This window comes from Heterodontus francisci, chromosome 1 (genome assembly GCF_036365525.1).
Source record: "Heterodontus francisci isolate sHetFra1 chromosome 1, sHetFra1.hap1, whole genome shotgun sequence".
Lineage (NCBI taxonomy): Eukaryota > Metazoa > Chordata > Chondrichthyes > Heterodontiformes > Heterodontidae > Heterodontus > Heterodontus francisci.
Genome location: NC_090371.1, coordinates 129,308,296 through 129,321,723, shown reverse-complemented (window position 1 = coordinate 129,321,723; position 13,428 = coordinate 129,308,296). Strand labels below are relative to the sequence as shown.

At 41.0% G+C, this 13,428-nt stretch overlaps 1 protein-coding gene across 1 annotated transcript in view; it reads left to right on the top strand.

Moving 5' to 3' along the window:
* The window catches only part of gabrb1 (gamma-aminobutyric acid type A receptor subunit beta1), a 458,334-nt gene that overhangs the window by 790 nt on the left and 444,116 nt on the right, over window positions 1-13,428 (top strand). The window lies entirely within an intron of this gene.

Sequence of the window (13,428 nt, the reverse complement as noted above, 5' to 3'; positions counted from 1 at the left end):
CGACGGCTGCTTAAATCTATTTAAATTGAGTACTATTGTAATAAGACGTTTAATTTCCTATAATGTATAATACCGCCATCTGGTGATTGTAACAATTCACTACGTTTCAGTGCCTTTGACAGATCTTGCCCATAACCCGATTATTATGCAGGGGGTTTCAGTGACATAGATAGACCATAGCCCTGACCCTAATTATCTAGTGTCTATAAGCGCCGATAACGTAATGTTTGAGATTACACCAGTTGCAAACCCCTGCGATTTCCTATATCACAGTTCTATGCTGGATCTGATACATGACATCCAGCTTCATGTGATGTGTCTACAAAATGAAAGTCTACATTAGCAATATAGTGTTCTCCACTGTAACAAGGGATTACTCCCGTTGTTGAAAAATCAAGGTGAAGGGCTAAAAGTCATGGTGCAGGCCTACTACAAAGGTTGGCAAGAGTAAAAGAAAGGGGAATTAGCAATTAGTGATTGGATTATCCCGCTTGAATTTTAAAACCTAGCAATTTAATGAGAAGAGAAAGAATGAGGGAGGGGAGGACTTTTTAAGTTCTAGGAATGAGTTGGAGTAGGAGACTTGAACTATGAATCTTCATTGCAATATATATCATGGAGGAAGGTTGTGTAGGACATGATATTTAGAGTAAAATAGAAAAGTTCACAGGAACATGGGCCATATCTATGAATAAAGAAAAGAAAGATTGCAATTGAGAGAGAGAAGGACTGGAGGCAAGAGGGAAAGGAGACATCTCCTATCAGACAGATTTATCTCATGTCCTGTTGAAAGACCATTTCCAGATTTGGTGATGCATTATGTCTTGGACAAATTAGGTATATTTAAGAAATTTTCAAGACATTGAAGAGACTATTGCCTCTGGAAAAAACTGTCTTTGTCATATATTGTGGATAATTATAACTCACTTTATTGGTTGTATGCAAGGCAAGTGTGTTAATGCAAATAAGAGTGCCTCAGTTTCCTTTGCCACTACATTTATAGACTTTTATTTCAAATAAAAGTACCATTAGAATTAAAAAAGTTGCACTGCATTTATTCTGTATCAGTTATTTTACAGATACCTAGTTATAATTCTATATAACTTCCATTGAGATCTGTTTGAGTGAGTTTATCACAAGCAAAGTGTATCTTTAGACATGCAAAGAACTAAAAGTAATTGGTGAGTGAGTTTGCTCTGTTCAGAATGCCAAAGACCGTATGCAGATTTTGCCCAAGTCTACTGTTTGTGCTGCTTAAAGCCGATGTCAGCACATAGAATTTGAATATTTACCAACTAATACAATTTCTCTACACATTTTACTTATGTTGTTTATAATTAGTAATATTTGATTATATAAGAGACATAAATTGTTTATGAGGTCTATAAGCCACACGTTTCCATCATGTATTTTGCAATGTTTTCCTTTCTCACCTGAACTAAATGATTAGTGAGATTTGTATTCCACCATTCACGAAACCCAGCATATCATAGTACCCTAATATTTGTGTATTATTGGATTTCAAAACATAAGCTGAATGGTATTACGATTCAAGTTTCATAATCAAAGTAGAAATAGTCAAGTCATTTCACTCTAGCTCCAAGTCAATTTATTTATAAATCTCCGTTCACCTTTTGCTATCCTGTTTCTATAACATAAGAAATAGGAGCAGGAGTAGACCATATGGCCTCTCAAACCTGCTCCTCCATTCAATATGATCATGGATGATACATACATCTTGTAATTATCCTAAGAGCCCTTGCTTGGCTAACTATCTCCAATGCTAATCATATGTCACTATTGCAGTACATACAAACAACACAGAAACCTTAGGTTCAATTTATAGTGATATGATAAGGAACTATACAAACATAAGCTCATTTTTTTCAGAAATCCTATTTGCTGTAAGAATGAAATAAAATTTACATATTGTTGCAAAATTTGTCATGAGATAAATTAATCTTGAAAGTTCTACAAGTTTAGAAAACAATTACTCAGTGAGGAATACTCTTGAAAGCCTGAATACAGTATATAATCATGTGTTAAGGATGGAAAACACAGAAAAACAGCTTGTACAAATACAACTTTAAATCAAATTTAAATTTTAGAGGAACAAGAAATAAAATAGTAATACTCAGAAAAAATCAACTTTAACCCAAAACTTCAAAAATACTTCCTCAACCAGAGGTATCTGGCTTTCTCTTCTCAGTATATCCCCACAAGACTACAGGTGAAATTAGTAAGTAACATGCATAGGGGGATTAAATACCTATATCCCATTGGCACCATTACAGCACTCAATCCAGGAACACTGTAATGAAAAAAGTCAAATTCCATACCTGATGCATTTACAGTGCCCTATTTATGTGGAACCCATCAGTTTAAAGTCTTCCTTTGGTATGTGATATTGCTTTCAGTTACGCTCTAAAAGATCAGATAGTGTTGAATCTAAGCATTGTACATCAGAAATATATCATTAAAAGAGCAAAATACTAAAGAGAGTTTGAAATTCTGTAAGAATAGAAAAAAGTTTCATCAACAAGCAAGTGAACCCTTGAAACTACGGGTCCCTTCAAAAAATTCAAGGATTGTGTTTGCCTTGTGCACCAAGACTTATTTTAAATTTGGCAATTGTAAACTGAAGTACTGAAAATATATTCTACAGAATGCAAATGGTATTATTCAGCCCCAGTGCATCTAGCAACCAATTAGTCAGGGTTACAAAGAACAAAGAACAAAAAACAGTACAGCACAGGAACAGGCCATTCGGCCCTCCAAGCCTGCGTCGATCTTGATGCCTGCCTAAACTAAAACCTTCTGCACTTTCGGGGTCCATATCCCTCTATTCCCATCCTATTCATGTATTTGTCAAGATGCCTCTTAAATGTCGCTATCGTACCTGCTTCCAGCACCTCCCACGGCAGCAAGTTCCAGGCACTCACCACCCTCTGTGTAAAGAACTTGCCTCGCACATCCCCTCTAAACTTTGCCCCTTGCACCTTAAACCTATGTCCCCTAGTAACTGACTCTTCCACCCTGGGAAAAAACTTCTGACTATCCACTCTGTCCATGTTGTTCATAACTTTGTAAACCTCTATCATGTCGCCCCTCCACCTCCGTCGTTCCAGTGAAAACAATCCGAGTTTATCCAACCTCTTCTCATAGCTAATGCCCTCCAGACCAGGCAACATCCTGGTAAACCTCTTCTGTACCCTCTCCAAAGCCTCCACGTCCTTCTGGTAGTGTGGCGACCAGAATTGCACGCAATATTCTAAGTGTGGCCTAACTAAAGTTCTGTACAGCTGCAGCATGACTTGCCAATTTTTATACTCTATGCCCCGACCGATGACGGCAATCATGCCGTATGCCTTCTTGACCACCTTATCCAACTGCATTGCCACTTTCAGTGACCTGTGGACCTGTATGCCCAGATCTCCCAGGTCAATACTCCTAAGGGTTCTGCCATTTACTGTATACTTCCCACCTGCATTAGACCTTCCAAAATACATTACCTCACATTTGTCCGGATTAAACTCCATCTGCCATTTCTCTGCCCAAGTCTCCAACCGATCTATATCCTGCTGTATCCTCTGACAATCCTTATCACTATCCGCAACTCCACAAACCTTTGTTTCGTCCACAAACTTACTAATCAGACCAGCTTCATTTTCCTCCAAATCATTTATATATACTACAAACAGCAAAGTTCCCAGCACTGATCCCTGCGGAACACCACTATTCACAGCCCTCCATTCAGAAAAGCACCCTTCCACTGCTACCGTCTATCTTCTATGACCGAGCCAGTTCTGTCTCCATCTTGCCAGCTCACCTCTGATCCCATGTGACTTCACCTTTTGTACCAATCTGCCATGAGGTACCTTGTCAAAGGCTTTACTGAAGTCCATATAGACAACATCCACTGCCCTTCCTTCATCAATCATCTTCGTCACTTCCTCAAAAGACTCAATCAGGTTGGTGAGACACGACCTCCCCTTCACAAAACCATGCTGCCTCTCGCTAATAAGTTTGTTTGTTTCCAAATGGGAGTAAATCCTGTCCCGAAGAATCATCTCTAATAATTTCCCTACCGCTGACGTAAGGCTGACCGGCATATAATTTCCTGGATTATCCTTGCTACCCTTCTTAAACAAAGGAACAACATTGGCTATTCTCCAGTCCTCTGGGACCTCACCTGTAGCCAATGAGGATACAAAGATTTCTGTCAAGGCCCCAGCAATTTCTTCCCTTGCCTCCATCAGTATTCTGGGGTAGATCCCATCAGGCCCTGGGGATTTATCTACCTTAATGCTTTGCAAGACGCCCAACACCTCCTCCTTTTTGATAGCGACATGACTGAGACTATCTACACTCCCTACCCTAGACTCATCATCCACCAAGTCCTTCTCTTTGGTGAATACTGATGCAAAGTACTCATTTAGTACCTCGCCCATTTCCTCTGGCTCCACACATAGATTCCCTCCTCTGTCCTTGAGTGGGCCAACCCTTTCCCTGGTTACCCTCTTGCTCTTTATATATGTATAAAAAGCCTTGGGATTTTACTTAATCCTGTTTGCCAATGACTTTTAGCCCTCCTGACTCCTTGCTTAAGTTCCTTCCTACTGTCTTTATATTCCTCAAGGGATTCGTCTGTTCCTAGCCTTCCAGCCCTTATGAATGCTTCCTTTTTCTTTTTGACGAGGCTCACAATATCCCTCGTTATCCAAGGTTCCCGAAACTTGCCAAACGTATCCTTCTTCCTCACAGGAACATGCTGGTCCTGGATTCTAATCAACTGACGTTTGAAAGACTCCCACATGTCAGATGTTGATTTACCATCAAACAGCTGCCCCCAATTTAAATTCTTCAGTTCCTGCCTAATATTGTTATAATTAGCCTTCCCCCAATTTAGCACCTTCACCTGAGGACTACTCTTATCCTTATCCACAAGTACCTTAAAACCTACGGAATTATGGTCACTGTTCCCGAAATGCTCCCCTACTGAAACTTCGACCACCTGGCCGGGCTCATTCCCCAATACCAGGTCTAGTACGGCCCCATCCCTTGTTGGACTATCTACATATTGTTTCAAGAAGCCCTCCTGGATGCTCCTTACAAATTCTGCCCCATCCAAGCCCCTAGCACTAAGTGAGTCCCAGTCAATATAGGGGAAGTTAAAATCACCCACCACTACAACCCTGTTACCTTTACATCGTTCCAAGATCTGTCTACATATCTGCGCCTCTACCTCCCGCTGAGCCTCTTAACATCATGCAAACATTTTGGTTGGAATATTCACACTCTGTTCCCAAGGTGGTTTGTTCCTACTTTAAGGTCTGCATTTGCATGCATCCACAAGGCAAAATGTTCAAAAATCTGGTTCTGATCAGTGAGTGTATATTTCCTAGAGTTTATTTATAAATAATGAAATGAGAGAAGCAATCCATTTGTCTTCATCTGTCTTTCATACTGAATTGAATATGTTTGTAAAGAGAGGATATAAGTAATATCCCAGTATTAGCTGTAAGTCAGGAAATAGAAGGGAGGGCGGAACTCAAGAAAATTACGATCACCGGGGAAGTGGTACTGAACAAATTGTTGGAGCTGGGGCTGACAAGTCCCTGGGTCCTGATGGATTTCATCCTAGGATGTTAAAAGAAGTGGCTAGTGAGATAGTTGATACGTTAGTTTTAATTTTCCAAAATTCCCTAGATTCGAGGAAGGTTCTGTTAGATTGGAAAATAGTGAATGTAACTCCTTAATTAAAAAAGGGAGGGAGACAGAAAGCAGGAAACTACAGGCCAGTTAGCTTAACATCTGTCTTAGGGAAAATGGTAGAAGCTATTACTATAGATGTTATAGCAGGGCATTTAGAAAAATTCAAGGTAATCAGGCAGAGTCAACATGGTTTTGTGAAAGGGAAATCATGTTTAACCAACTTATTGGAGTTCTTTGAGGGAGTAACATGTGCTGTGGATAAAGGGGAACCAGTGGATGTATTGTACTTAGATTTACAGAAGGCATTTGATAAGGTGCCACATCAAAGGTTATTGCAGAAAATAAAAGCTCATGGTGTAGGGGGGTAACATATTGGCATGGATAGAAGATTGGTTAGCTAACAGGAAACAGAGAGGAGGTTTAAATGGGTCATTTTCTGTTTGACAAGATGTAACGAGTGGTGTGCCACAGGGATCTGTGCTGGGGCCTCAACTTTTTACAATTTATATAAATGACTTAGATGAAGGGACCGTAGGTATGGTTGCTAAATTTGCTGATGACACAAAGATAGGAAGGAAATTAACTTGTGAAGAGGGCATAAGGAGGCTACAAAGGGATATAGATAGGTTAAGTGAGTGGACAAAGACCTGGCAAATGGAGTATAATGTGGGGAAAGTGTGAAATGTGCACTTTGGTAGGAAGAATAAAAAAGAAGCATTTTATCTAAATGGTGAGAGATTGCAGAGCTCTGAGATGCAGAGGGATCCGGGTATCCTAGTGCATAAATCACAAAAAGTTAGTATACAGGTACAGCACATAATTAGGAAAGTTAATAGAATGTTATTGTTTGTTGCAAGGGGAATTGAACACAAAAGTAGGGAGGTTATGCTTCAGCTATACAGGGCATTGGTGAGATCACATCTGGAGTACTGTGTACAGTACTGGTCTCCTTATTTAAGGAAGGATGTAAATGCATTGGAGGCAGTGCTGAGAAGGTTTACTAGACTAATACCTGGAATGGACGGGCTGTCTTACCAGGAACGATTGGATAGCCTAGGCTTGTATCGCTGGAATTTAGAAGATAAGAGGCGACCTGATTGAAACATATAAGATCCTGAGGGGTCTTGACAGGGTGGATGTGAAAAGAATGTTTCCTCTGTGGGAGAGTCTAGAACTGTTTAAAAATAAGGGATTGTCCATTTAAGACAGAGATGAGGATAAATGTTTTCTCTCAGGAGGTCATGAGTCTTTGGAATTCTCTTCCTCAAAAGGCGGTGGAAGCAGAGTCTTTGAATATTTTTAAGGCAGAGGTAGATAGATTCATGATAACCAAGGGGGTGGAAGGTTATTGGGGGTAGGTGAAAATGTGGAGTAATCAGTTCAACCATGAACTTATTGAATGGCGGAGCAGGCTCGAAGGGCTGGGTGGCCTACTCCAGCTGCTAATTTGTATGTCCCTATGTACAGCAATTAATTATAATGTCCTAAGGAAAAGTCTTTTAACATCAAACTTTCCCCCAACTCATTTTGCAAATAAGACAGAACTTGAAGAGGGACAACATTAGTCAGAATGAAATAGTTCAGTCGTACAGTCAATTTATCACAAATCGATATGCATCAAAATGATTTGCACTACATTGAGAACTGAGTTGGGAGTTGGCATGTGTATCCGTATTATTCTCACTCCATAATATCACAGGTATATAGAACGAAAAAGAGGCCAGAACATTTATTCTATCTATGTAGATAACAATAAAAAATATATTTGCAGAGCAGAAACATTCAAGCATAATAATGTTGGATTTATCTGTTGCCATTACCATATGATAAAAGGAAAAATTATTAAAGCTTCTGAATTTTACTTTTGTTTGAATTCATGTAAGACCAAATAGATTGATTATTATGTAATGTTATGTAATGGACTGAAGGAATAAAACACATTTTAAATGAAAATACTTTCTGGATAATATTGTTTCTGTCTGTTTTATGGAGTATTTAATTAACAAAATGCTCCTTTTTTGAGTGTAAGTCACAAAGATTCTTTCCCAACGCTTACTGATGATAGTTTCAGTTTGTCTAGAAATATTGATGATCTGACTGAAACATAATATACCTGTTTAAAATACAAATGTAGTAATTTGAATGTAACACGTAATCCTTTTGGATCAAATAGTAAGCACTGATGAGCACAATGAGTGCTTGATCAGTATATGATATAATGAACTCAAATGTTTCAGCACCAAGTAGTTATTACACTATTTTCTTTCGAAAATGGATGGATGAACTTTGAACATATTTTCAAAACCATTACAACTAATTTCATCTTTCTTATCCAAAATTGAGCAGATGTTTGTTAAAATCAAGGTTAATGATGATAGTAGTAAATTAGCACAAACAGTAACACAATATAGATTGGATGTTACTGCTGTCAATGATTAACATACTCATATCATGTACCTGTCCAGTACTTTAATAGATGCTTTGAGCCATTTATGTTAAATAGGTTAAAATAGAAGAGAGAGAAATTTGATATGTAAACAAAGCACATTTGTACAATCTCATCAATTATAATATTAGTCTTATTCTTTAAAACATCATACTTCGACAGTCAGTAAATGTGTGAGAATTTCCTTATTTAATTTAATGTTTTAGACTGTAATTTATGATCTGTTATACTGAACGAAAATGTAACCATTTAGTGAGATGCTTTCAATTTGAACTATAGGCTCTGTACACCAAGTTCAGGTAGTATAGGGTAAAAACAGGATAATTACAGTGAAAATTGTCTCCCATATTTTAACTTTATTCCTTTGGCTGAAAATCTTATTAACTTTTGCTGACTTTTACTATCATGATGTCAATTTGCATTGATAAATTGCATGTCCTCAGCTCAAATAACTGCTGAAATTATACATTCAGAGCTAACATCCCAATTGAGATATCAATTTGTCACATTGGGGAAAATGAAATGCATTTACTTAGTCTTTAACATTTTTGAACACATCAGTGTATTATTTTTCTATGTACAAGATGTGTGATATAATCCATAAATGAATGAATGGACATCTCATTAGTACTGCATGTGCATCATCGTCTATGGATTTTGCAATTTAATGGCCTCATATTGAGTAGTAGTACATTTAGTTCTGGTGCACACATTCTCTAAAAAGTTAATGTTCGTGGTTCTTATTGTGAATGTGCCATTGGATGAGAAGTGTATTGTTATAAAGTACAAAACAACTTTGGATGAATATCAGTGGTGGTCATTTTTTTAGTAATTATTTATACATGGGATGTGGGCAATGCTGACAATGCCACACTTATCGCCCATTCTTAGTTGACCCAAGCAGATTGTGGCAGACCTTGTTCTTGAACTGTTGCAGGCTTTGTAATGATGGTGCTCCCACAATGGTTTTAGGTAGGGAAATACAAGATTTTTATCCAATGACAATAAAGGTATGGCGGTATATCCCTGAGTCAAGATGGTGTGTAACTTGGAGGGGAACTTGAAGTTGATTGTCTTTGCATGATATTGGTGTTCTTTTACTCAATAATAGAGATTGCAGGGCTGGTAGGCACTGTTCAAGCAAGTGTGGTGATTTGCTGCACTGTCATTGTGTGTGGTGGGCATTTCACATGTGGATCTTCTGCTCTCTTCACTGTTTGATGAAAGGACTTTTATTTTGCAGCTCTCTACATAACTTTGCATAACTTGAGCTGTGTTCTTGGATATTCTTTGTGATAGCTTCAATACTGAAGGCAGCCTGTGAATATTTTGTCATTGTTGATAAGAACGCTTCCTGTTTTCTTTTTGTTTCTGTTTCTCCTGTGGAAAGGAATAGAATGGAAATAATATCATTTATATTACATCTTATCACATTTCACAGAAAATGCCTCAAAGTGTTTTACATACATTTTATGGAAGCTACTTTGAAGTGCAGCAATTGCTGGTATTTAGCAAATGTTTTGCATAAAACAAAGTCTCACAAACAACAAACAATGAATGACCAGTTCATCTAATTTTAGTGATATTGGTTATGGGGTGAAAGTTGGCCAGGATAACTGAAATAGTATCACGGGATCTTTAACACCCCCTGAACAAGCTCTTTATTTAACTGATCACCCAATAGACGATATATTACTCCCTCAGTACAGCACTGGAGGGCTGAATTTTGCTGAAAGCCCTGAGATCCCACCACCAGGACCGGAAATGGGAGACACTGCCGCTGGGCGGGGGTTGTGCTGGAGAACGTGATTCAGCGGCAGCCAGACAATTAACTGTTAGGAAGTGGAGGAGCCATCCATTCAGGTGGTGTGAGTGGCATGAGATCACGACGCTGGAAGTGCTGGCACCATATTTAAAGTGAAACCCTGAAGAAGAAGGCAGCACCAGAAATGGCAGAAGGAAGATCCGAGGTGATCCCCACAGTTCAGTGATGCCTACCTGCAGATTCTCCTCCAGGCTGCTTGGGCAAGGATGGAGGTCCTCTTTCCCACGGATGAAAGGAGGAGACTGTCCCTCCAGACAAATTAAGCCTGGACAGAGATCACAGAGGAGGTCAGTAGCCATGGGATCGTCCCTCGAACCTAGCCGCAGTGCTGCAAGCAGGTTAATGACCTCATGCATTCTGCCAAAGTGAGTGCGCCACACATCACTTACCCTACAGCCTTACAAGTGACTAGGTGTGGATGTGACATTGGTAGAAAGGCCATGCCCACCCAGCCACTGCCAATGGCTAGGCAGCAGCATTGCCGGCCAGTGGCTTGTCAGCCTGTCTGTGAAGGGCCCCAGTCAGTCAGAGATCACTCCTGCACTATCGTTACTGGGTGGCTACATGCATGATGCATTCCTGTAACACCATCATGGACAGTCGGCTGCCACCAGCACAGGCGTTGTGCATGTCTTTGGCAGGCAACTAATAATGGTCTTTATTTGTGCTTACAGGAGAAGGCTGTCCACAACGCCAAAGAAAGGGCCAAGAAGGGTGGCGGAGTCCCTTATCTGGCCATCCTGATGCCAATGGAGGTGAAGGCACTGCAGCACTGAGAGCAGCATATGGCCTGGTCCATACCCAATGGTGAGACAGGAGCAGAGCTCCGAGAGAGTGAGTGGCCTATTGGATGGGTACAAGAGAGCCTCTGGCGACCATGAGGCATAATGCCACTGGTCACATGGAGTTCTACAGTATGAGTAGTCTGAAAGACATGATGGAATGTGCATTACCTTCTAATTAATCTTCTCTCTCATGCAGGTCAAGGACAAAAGCAGACAGCTACCATGACCAGGGGACAGCTGTCCACCTCTGAGGAGGAGGAGGGGACCTCAGAGGGTGCACCGTCACATCATTCACCCTCACCCTCCACCAGCACACATACTCTCACATCGACACGTAACCGTTTGTGTGTAGATTTGGGGTCACAACCCGGTGAGCACAGCACAGATGTGCCCGAGCAGCTGAGGCAGTTGCAATAGCCAAGGCCACTGACACTCAGAAGACTGGAGGAGGCCAGGGCGATGCTGAGCCTCAGGCTAATAGCGTGCCTCTGGAGTTATCAGCAAAGCTGGAGATGCAGCGTCAGGTGCAGGAACACGAGGAGGAGCTTCCAGAGGCTATGCAGCCCTTGAATGTATAATGGAGGAGTCCAGCCAGGCCATGAGTGCCGCCATATCTCTGGCGTGCACGCACTTGCCTTCCTCCATCGAGGGATTAACGACCCTCATGGAGAATCGCATCCAGCAGACCACTCACTGGATTACAGAGAAGCACGTAGACCTGCATGACATTGCCTCCTCCATGAACTCTATGGAGCAATGGATAGGCAAGGTGGGGGGGGGAGTGGGGGTTGGTGGCGGTGGTGCGAGGTGCCTGGACTCACTGCCGGGTCATCGACCTTCTCAGGTAAGCAAAACAGCATGTATTAGCAGAACTTAAACTGGAGAAAACCAGGTGCAGCTAAGTGCTGTTCTTAAATCTCTTAACATGCACTCCTACGTGGTGCTCCCCCTGCACACGGAGTGACGACTTCAACTGAGTGAAACATAGTCAGAGTGTGAAGATGGGAATTTTATTCACGTGGTTAGTCCTGGTAAGTTTTTCTCAAGTTCAATTTAGATTAAGAGGCAGGCTTTGGCATAGAACTTTCAAACTTCAAGTTCATTAAATTGTCTTGTTAAACAGGCAGCTACCTGTCAATCAGCTGAAAATAGTTGCTTCAATAGGTGTTAATTACTGTAGCAGCTAGATAGTGATTCATCAGAGGCTGTATAAAGGCAGTCAGGTTTTCAAACCGCATGGAGTGTGTAGCGCATGGAGTGGAGACTTCACCTGAGGCAAGAGTGTAGAGATGCGAATTTAGTTCATCTGGGAATTTGGTGCAGAGGGGGAAAGAGGAATTGATGTGTGATGTTCCAGCAAAGAAGGTAAGTGATTGGTTGGTTAGCATTTTCTCTTTTTCTCTTATCTAAACTAAGGAATTTGAATTGAGGTTAGTCTAACAGTTCCGAAGAAGGGTCACTGACCCGAAATGTTAACTCTGCTTCTCTTTCCACAGATGCTGCCAGACCTGCTGAGTGATTCCAGCATTTCTTGTTTTTGTTAGTCTAACATTAATTGCAGTAATAACAATAAGAATCTTATTAGTTGTAGTAAAGCTTACTAGTAGTGGGGATTATTAATTATTAAGAAAATAAATTTAATTAACACATTATAAAGATGGCAGGGCAGGTGATGTGTTGAGGCTGCATTATGTGGGAACAGGTGGATGCAAGTGTGATCCATGGCAAACACGTCTGCAGTAAGTATCTGTGGTTCGAGGAGCTTTCGTTCAGAGTCAATGAGCTGGAGGCTGAACTGCAGACACTGCAATGCATCAGGGAGGGAGAATGTTACCTGGACTCTTTGTTGCAGAAGGCAAACACCTCTTAGGATAGGATCTTCTGATTTGGTCAGTGATCATGGTCGGGAGGGTGTGACTGCAAGTGAGTCAAGTAAGGGGATCGAGAAGGTGGAAGTAGAGGTGCCTCAGCCTTTGCAATTGTCCAACAGGTTGGAGGTTCTTTCAGCTTGTATGCATGAGAGTGAGGGTTGCAGGGTGGATGAACAAACTGATCATGGTACCGTGGTATAGGAAGCCATTCAAGTAAATAGGAATGTAGTAGTAGTTGGAGATAGTATAGTCAGGGGAATAGACACCATTCTCTGCAGCCAAGAGTGAGAATCCAGACGGCTGTGTTGCCTACCCAGTGCCAGAATTAGGGACATCTGCTCAGGGTTGGAGAGGAACTTGCAGTGGGAGGGGGAGGATTGAGTTGTCGTGGTCCACGTGGGTACCAATGACATAGACAGGATGAGGAAAGAGGTTCTGCATAGGGATTATGAGCGGCTAGGGGCTAAATTAAAACGCAGGACCTCAAAGGTAATAATCTCTGGGTTATTACCTGAGCCACGAACAAATTGGTGTGAGGTAAGTATGATTAGAGAGTTAAATGCGTGGCTCAAAGATTTGTGTGGGAAAAAAGGGTTTTGATTCATGGGGCACTGACACCAGTACTGGGGAAAGTAAGAGCTGTACCGTTGGGACGGTCTTCACCTGAACCATGCAGCGACCAGGTTCTGGCGAGTCATATAACTAGGGCAGTAGAGAGGGCTTTAAACTAAATAGTGGGGGCGAAGGATAGTGAAGGGTAAGGAAAGATGTGATAATTTAAAGAGA